At 37.7% G+C, this 9,294-nt stretch overlaps 1 long non-coding RNA gene across 1 annotated transcript; it reads right to left on the reverse strand.

Annotated features, from left to right (window-relative positions):
* Positions 1-1,339: 1,339 nt before the first annotated feature.
* LOC132302943 (uncharacterized) lies at positions 1,340-7,367 on the reverse strand. The gene is made up of 3 exons (XR_009481000.1): positions 7,252-7,367; positions 4,111-4,172; positions 1,340-1,535 (listed from the first exon to the last, which is right to left on the reverse strand). It is a non-coding gene; the product is annotated as an uncharacterized LOC132302943 (long non-coding RNA).
* Positions 7,368-9,294: the final 1,927 nt, after the last annotated feature.

Here is a 9,294-nt window from a genome sequence, read left to right on the forward strand (position 1 = left end):
ACGAACTTTGGTGCGCGCGACCCTCCGGCCCTCCAGTGCGCAACTTCAACGGACGTCTCTTCCTAGGGAGATGGAGGCTCTCCCCCCAACTGCATTGATTCCTCCTCATCGACGCAACTTCAATGCACCGTCTTTATTCTCAGACCCCTCCCGGATCGACAAGGGGACACCCCACCGTGTTTTACCCCAAGTCCTACTCTGATACCATTTGTCACCGGCCTAAAGATTTGGCACAGCGGCACGGCGCGCTCGTGCGACACCAAGGCGTTGCTTCAGCTCGAGCAAGCGCCCTGGTCAGCCACCATGACTTACCCTTCTAAGGAAATATGCTGACTGGTTTCGGCCTGCCTTGGCCTCATCAGGGGAACGGCTCCAGCTCCCGACTAATTTGTGCAAGGATGGCCAACTCCCTTCTTCATAGTCAAGTCCACGACCAGCAACAAACTCCTCGCACTCAACCGAATCGACCTGCCTGAACTCTGAAGAGGTACCATCATGTGCTCCTGCACGCCCCTTCCCTAGAACCATTCCCAGTCAAACTCTGCTCTTTGCCAACCAGCATGCGTGTCTTTCATCCTCCAAGCGCCTTAAGAATCGCTTTGTGACACTATGCTTAAAAAAAAAAAGAGTTCACTTTCAGACTTGGCCCATACCTATTTAAGGAAAATCATGACATACTTCTGGGCCTGGGTGTAGAACTCGTTGGGTCGGTTTAACTTGATCCAGCTCATGTTGGGCTGGATCAGGTCATAAAGTGTAAAGCTAGGGCTAATACAAGCCTTCCTTATGCCTTTTAAAAAATTTCCACTTGCTTGGTTACCTTGCATTTTTACTTAGTGTTGTGATCCCATGTGAGTAGGGATGACAAAATATCCTGTCTCGTCTCATCCCGTCCCATTCCACCCCTTTTAAAAGGGATTATGGGAGTGATTAAATAATTTTGGGACGAAAATTGGGAGATGGTATTAAAAACATGCATGGTTATAGAGAGGGAACGGAAAAAGTCACCACGCCCAATCCGATTTATAAAGATAAATTACAATTTTGTCTTTATACTTAATTTTATATTTAATAATATTAAGTATATATTAAGCAAATCTTAATTTATTCTATATAATATTTGTTTGCTGGCAGTGAAATATATATATATATATATATAAATTCAAGATGTGAAAAGCGCATGGAGGATATCATTCAAGAATATTCATTCTATTGTGAGGAGGTTGCATGATATGAAAGGCAAACGGAGGAGACCATTCAAGATGTGTGCAGTGAATCCAGTGATTGACCCATCAAAAAAATCAAGCAATAATTAATAATGGAATAATATGACACTGAGGGGAAAAAAAATCCAAGAATGAAAACCTAAAGATGTTCGTTGCAGGTTCTCAGTAATGGTCATAATCAATAATTCCAAGAATGCCAAACATTCAGCTGGAATGTGAAGAAGAAGATGCCGGGGAAGATGGCAGAAATGAGTCGGGACAGCAAAGTATTTTTCGATGATCATGCCTGAACTTCTGTAATCTCAAGACCTGGAAAATAAAATTCAGAAAAAACATTACTGTGGCAACAATATATACTATGTTCATAACCACAGAGAAGTTTGTGTGATCCATGAGATCAGTGACAACATTTTAATGAATGAAAGACTATTGATATTCACTCTAACGTATGTTTCCTACAAATTATCACCCACCATAAACAAGCTGATTGACAGGATGAAGAGTCCCAACCGAAAGCTCGAACAGAACATGACAGATGATCAAGAAGAGTAATATTATCAATAAATATATATATATATATATATATATATATATAAGTATACACTATTATTTTAATTGCAATCGTATTATTTTGACTAGCAAATAAGAAAATAATTGATGCTCTAGTATTAAGCATAACTGGCGTGTCCTCAGGTTCCCTAAGGTGAAGGTGGGGACTGCATAAACCATGGTACCATGAAGTCGTTTGTAGTACTCGGAGAAAATATATTACAGAAAAAATTCCTGGCCTTTTTTCATTCGTCTCTTCCTTGATCCATTTTTACATTGTAAAAGTGAATGTCATAAACAGCTAAAGTTCAGAATCATTGCATTATAAAAAAAATTACGGTAGTTGAGTAGAAAAGATCCATCCCGTTGACATCAGCATTTTAGTTTCCACAAAACTTGACCATTTTCAAGAAAAATTCACTGTCGCTATTTTGTCAATAAAAAAGAAAAAGAAGAACAGCACTAAGTCTGAGGGTATGTCCTCTCCCAAGATCTCGATTGGGGGGCTATGTCATCTATGTCAAGGCTGAGAGATATCACGATTGCCCTTTGTAAAAGGATCAACTTCTTGTTTAAATGTATGATGATGGGGGACATAGAACACAGAGGTCACCAGATGTGAAACCAATAAACAAAACAATAATATACTACAACCCCAACCAATTTACCGCCTTTAACATTTTAAGTTCATACTCAAATCACTGTCATGAACCATTAGAATGGTTTCGTGTAACCGACATCATAAGCTCATTCCCAAAATTTGGCCCAGTTTGAAGGGAAAGGTCATCCGCGTGGAATGTTTTTCAATGTTTTTATTGATATTATTGTTAAAGTCACAAGATTTTCATGATTCAAAAATGTTGCAAGTCATTTCACAAGGAATAATAACATGAATGTTTTCAGGTATTGTATCTCAGTAATCTGATGAAGACAGAAGTTCCTACTCGCCAGAGTAGTGTGCAGGTGACGATGCTTGCACTGAAGGTTTTGTTGGTGTTGACATTTATCACGCCCAGATTACTAACATAAAACAATCAAGGTGTTGTCGGCCAGAGTAGTGTACCAGGTGAAGTTTATTAACGTTCAACATAAATGGTTTTCAGGCATCGCGTGTTAGTTACCAAAGGCTGTAGCCCAGTGGTACTTCCTCGCCTTCCAAAGTAGAAGGTCGAGGGTTCAAATCCCCAAACGGGCATGTGGGTGGTTCGTTTCTTGCTAAAAGATAAAACAAAATTTGATGGCACCGTCGGTGGAATTCCCGGCAGAAGAGATTAGTGTTTTGGGTACACTCACCTCTGTCATTGCATGAAGTTGTTAGTATTGACACATATCAAGGCACTGAACGTGTGTCACGCCCCATCGATTGTGGGCTCGCAAAAGAGATGTGGTGGAAGCAAATCATTGGGCTGACTCATTGCTAGCCAACAAGGTGACAGGGTTGCAAGTTCATGACCATATCATGGGATTTTTCTCGCAGTCGCCACTGTGCCTAAATTTAAAACTTCAAGTGGACCAAGATCATTTATCTGGGCTACACTGAAATTCTGAACCCCAAGCATATGAGGAACAAGTTAAGAGGCACTTCCTAATCAAGGACACGAGTCTAGGTGGTTAGGTCCAGAGGAGAGCTGGGCTCCCTTGAAAATATTAGGTAGTACGACTATCCTTATGAGCATGCAAAAAATTCTCACGACTGTAAACAGTGGAAATTGAAGGATCCCCTCAATTGGTAAATCTGCAGGTAAAAATTGCTTTCTCAGGACTGTTGTGGTACTAACATTTCCATGTAATGCGGTACTTGTGAGCAAATGGATATTGATATAGAAGAATAACATTGTGGAAAAACATATTGGTTCCATGATTAGGTGGAATGTGCATTTGGTACACCTGATGCAAACTAAAACAAGGAATGCAAACTCTATAGCAGAAAAGCAAATAAGAAAAACTAGCTAGTGTTGCTCTAACAATTATATCTCATCCTATGATAAATTGATTCAAGTTTTATCTATCACCTTGCCTTTTTATTGTAAATTTAGTCTTTTCTATATCTATGAAGCATGGACGAGGATATGTGGTATGGATACATGACATGGAAATATCAATACCTTAAATTTCGAGAAGATATGATACTAACAGGAAGGGCCACAATAACAAACAAAATTGATAACATGGTAACCAATTATTCTCATCATCAAACTTGGACCTATGGTTGCATAGAGTTTATGTTGAAGGCGATGAAAACTGGGGAAATAACAGAGCAAGCAAAACACAAAGGAAAAGGGAAATGGAATAAGGAAATGCACTAAGAAAGAATTCAAGTAAAGCTTATACTCACCGTGTAAGCTGTTCCAAATCGTCCATAGCTTTACTTAATGCATGGAGAGACATCTTTTTTACCTGCACCAAGCAAAAATGCAGAGCAGGTATGACATTATCACAATGTAAATGCCAAAAGCTATTCAAGAAGTCAAATGGCCAAATATTTAAAAGATACAATGGCATTTGACCTATATCAGATACAGGGCAATTAAGCACATTGCTCCAAAAGCTGCATAATGTTCACTCTCTCTTGGATAGGCAACAAATAGAGGATTTGGTTCAAAGCTTACCCCATGTTCCCAACAAACAAGTTATAGACCGTATTGACCTACTCTAACAACCACCTATTACAAACTGCAATGTTCTCGTTTACAAAGAATCTTGTAATCAAATTAAAATGCAAAATTGCCATTGCAGCACCTACTTTATGCAAGCATAAAATGTTAAGGCAGCAATGCAAGAAAACAGCTACCGGAGAATTGGGACATAGAAGGTGAAGCCTGTAACTCAGGTATCTTGAGAGGCACGCTAAAGGATTTTAAGGTTGGAAAGTTTGATCATTGCTTTTGGCTCGTAGATGAGTAAGGTAAGCATAGTTTAAGGAGACAGCATGGGTTAATTAATGATGGTCAGGAACAAGGTAAAGCTATTAACTTAGATGCTAAGTGTTGAAAAGGAAAGATTTGGTAGTAATACTACCAAATATTATTAGCTGTAAATATAATATTTGGAGAATATTTTCTGTAAATAGAATATTGGTCAAATGCTGTAAAATAGGAAATTATTAATTAGGCCAGCTAGGTATGTATGTGTATTCTCTCCTATAAAGAGAACAAACTCGTGAATTGTGTGCTAATATAGAGAAAAAGGTTTTTCTATTTTTCTTTCCTTTATAGTTTATATGGTATCAGAGCCCAGCAAGAAATTTGTAAATACGATGAGCCTCCAAGGTCCGTTTGTAGTGATTGGCATCTTCAGTGGATTTCTATTCATAATCATTGAATAGATCCATGTCCTACCAAATGCGCTTTAATGAATTGAAATACTTGATGATCGAGTCTTCTCCCTGCCAAATCTCACCAAGTTTTAGAGTCAATTCGTAGATCTGAGACTGATTTCCCAAATCAGAGTACAACTGATTTCCCAAATCAGAGTTGTCCCAGAGCTCCTTAGCCGTGGAGTAGCACATATAGTTGGAGCTAATATCCTCGTCCATGGAGTTCACAAGCCAAGTCATCACCATTGAATTTTCTGCATCCTAGGTCACGTACGTTGGGTCCTCCGATGCTGGTGCCTTCTTGTCTCCTGTCAGGTACCCGATCTTTCCCCGCCCTCTGATGTACATCCGAACGGACTGGGACCACCGTAAACAATTGTCACCATTAAGGCGAATATTGGTGATCTGAACCGAGTGAGAATCGGTACTGGGGGCTTGGGTTGTCGGATTTGTTGACTGGGTTGTGATAGGCGAGGATGACATGGAGGAACCGTCAGACATGGCTGATCAGTGAAAAAGAGACTTGCAGCTGACTTTGAGATCAAGGATATGGGTGCATTAAAATACTTTCTTGGAATGGAGTTTGCTAAATCCAAAGAAGGTATATTTGTGAATCAACATAAATATATTCTTGATTCACTTAGTGAGACAGGTCTACTAGGATGTAAACCAGCCGAGACACCCATTGAGCCCAACCTTAAGCTACAGCATTCTAAAGATGAAGAAGTTTTGAATAGAGAGCAGTATCAAAGACTTGTTGGAAGATTGATCTACTTGTCACATACACGTCCAAATATAGCTTTTGCAGTCAGCATGGTTAGCCAGTTCATGCATTCACCTGGACGAGAACACTTTGATGCAGTCTACAGAATTCTTAGATACCAAAAGGGGACCCCTGGAAGAGGTCTATTGTTAAAAAACCGTGGGCATTTGCAAGTTGAAGCCTATACTGATGCAGATTGGGCTGGGTGTGCTATTGATAGACGGTCGACTTCTGGCTACTGCACCTTTGTTGGAGGTAACCTTGTCACCTGGCGGAGTAAAAAACAGAATGTAGTAGCGAGAAGCTGCGCAGAGGCCGAGTTTAGATCAGTTGCTCATGGAATTTGTGAGGTGTTATGGATTAAGAGACTATTGGATGAATTAAAGGTCTCTAATCCATTGCCTATGAAATTATACTGTGACAATAAAGCTGCTATTTCGATTGCTCACAATCCAGTGCTTCATAACAGAACAAAGCACGTGGAGGTAGACAAACACTTCATAAAGGAAAAGCTCGAAAATGGATTAATCTGTATGCCATACATTCCTACTACCGAGCAAGTTGCAGATGTGCTTACAAAGGGACTTCCTACAAGACAGTTCGACCGACTAATTGGCAAGCTGGCTATGGAGGATATCTTCAAACCAGCTTGAGGGGGAGTGTTGAAAAGGAAAGATTTGGTAGTAATACTACCAAATATTATTAGCTGTAAATATAATATTTGGAGAATATTATATTTACAACTAATAATATTTGGTAGTATTTTTCTGTAAATAGAATATTGGTCAAATGCTGTAAAATAGGAAATTATTAATTAGGCCAGCTAGGTATGTACGTGTATTCTCTCCTATAAAGAGAACCTGTGTAAACTCGTGAATTGTGTGCTAATATAGAGAAAAAGGTTTTTCTATTTTCTTTTCTTTATAGTTTATACTAAGTAATTCTAACTGTAAAGGGATTTCAAAAATTAAGAAACTACAACTATTAAAATATGTTTGCAGATCACAGATCTATGCAAATTCATTTTCCACTAGCCGGAATCTTGTCCAGATCCCTTCCAGCCAAATTAACCTGTTAGCCAAATGCTTCTCAAAATTTGATTACTTATTATACTTAAAAATTAAAAGAACGTAATAATTACATGTCAAATTGTAGCAAGACCTTAGCTGAGGAAACAATATTGCTCCCACGACTTCAGAACCAACTTACTGGCCAGATGTGGCCAAAGTCTGGAGGATTCTCAATATAATGTATTGGAAAAAATATTACAAAACAAGATCCACCATACCTCTAGATGTGTCATGTTGTCCATTCCAACCCAAGCAAAAAAAAGAAAGGCTGTGAAATATAAAACCTTTAAGCAAATATAGTGCCGTTCAGGAAACAAGACAATGTACCTCTAGTTTATCTTCCTTGGCTCTATGATTCTTAGGAAGAACACGAAATTCCTCAGTCAAACGAATGCACTCACTGATGTTTTCAGGAGAAACAAAGTCGAGAGCAACCTTAATACATGACTGCATAGGACATAAAGAAGAAAGTTTTAAAAAGAGCCATACAAAATAGATCACTGAATGACGAAATCCAAATGAAAACAATCTACCACCCAAATGAATATTATATGGGTAATATCAATGAACAACAAGGTTCAATAAAAGGGTCTGATAAAATATGCAAAGTGCTAGTGCACAATGGCCAACCCCACACCCTCAAAGATTCTTATATTTCTTCTTTTTCAATGAAAAAAAGTAGCTTTAAAAATATATTATCCCCAATATGCAACCTTTTGATAGTCAATGACTAGATTCTTACTTATCAAGAGTAAATATGTATTTTAGAGATAAAGAAGTCATGTGGAAGTCAGAAGTTGCCATACATGGTTACTCCAGGCATCAGGATAGAATAACTTGACTATGCGTGTTCATGACTTTAATCATATTTACCACATACAGTTTACTTAAGATTGAGTTTCAATTTGTAAGTAAACTGTTGAGGACAACGACAATTGATTACTTCTAGGTTGTAACAGAAGTGCATAATACATTTGCTCTTCTAAGTTCTTTATTTATTTATTTATTTATTTATTTTTTTTTTGAAGTACATATAAAAAAAAGTATATTTTTTGAAGTAAATGACATAAGACTCTTTTCTAGGCACAAAAACTTGTGGAGAAAACCATACAGTTGCTGTGGCAACAAGTATCTAATATGCTAAATGTCAACAGAGTAATGTCAAAAATAACATTCAAGTAAAGACAAACACTTTGAAGAATAATGACGACAAGAAGCAATACAAACACAGGCACGACAACCCATGCCAAAGCAAGCACAATAGATTCTAGATTTATATACAGTGGTGAGTGGGACTTTGAAGAATAATGACAACAATAAGCAATAGCAACACTGGACTGGCATGATAATCCATGCCAATGCAAGCACATAAGTTTCTGGATTTATATTCAGTGTGATTATAAAAGCAAGCATTATTGGCAGCTTTTGCAGAATTTTTCTTTGTCAATTTATTCAACTAAAACATATTCAACTCATTAAATGTTTAATTCTCGCTCATACAGCCTCGGAGTATGTAGGGACCTTTGTCAGAATGGAGAGGTATCAAAATGCTTTGATTTGGGAAATCGTGAAACGAGCGAGGGAGCATTAAAATGAGAAGGTTCTAAAAGTTGTGTTCTGGAAAGACTCCTTTAGTTATATGGTGGTTCAGATATTGAAGGGAAATAAATGCCTAAAAAGCCAGTCAAATTGACATAAATGTTTAAATGAGTGACCTTGATGGATTTATATGCTTGAAAGAGCCACTTGTGGTCAAAATGTACACACGTTCAAGAAAAGGCCAATACTCATAGGATAGTAAATATTCTCACTAGTCATATAAAGATGGCAGATTGTACTATAAAGTATAATCTATACATCCTAAACGAAAAAAAAAACTAATGCGTGACATACCTTAAGATTTCTAACCTGATGAGGACACCCAGCAGGTATTAAGACAGCCTCTCCAAGTTCTTGCACAAATGTCCAAGGTTCAACTCCTGCATTAAGCATTCAAGTGAATTATTGCTCAAATAATAGTGAACGAAACAAAGCACAAAGGCCAACCAAGCTTTGATAAACAACAACTAACCGAATTCCTCTTTGAGCTTCCTTTTATGATACAAATTGAGGTAGAAAGTCTGATCATGAATAGGGTCAACCACCTATAAAATTAGATAAATATAAATTATGATGCAAAACTTTTATAACTATATCCATTTATTGATTAAAATTAGAATCCAACTTCTCAAACTGATTACAGATTAGTAACTATGAAATAAAACAATCTAACACTAGAATACTTTTGGGTAGAGAATGAGATTTACAGCGATGTTTGTACGACACAGAAGTTTACAATTTCAGAGGAAATAGAAAATGCATACTTTTTGA

The sequence above is a fragment of the Cornus florida genome, unplaced genomic scaffold (assembly GCF_030987335.1).
Source record: "Cornus florida cultivar Cherokee Brave unplaced genomic scaffold, ASM3098733v1 CherokeeBrave_3.0.0_Hap2_Chr04, whole genome shotgun sequence".
NCBI lineage: Eukaryota > Viridiplantae > Streptophyta > Magnoliopsida > Cornales > Cornaceae > Cornus > Cornus florida.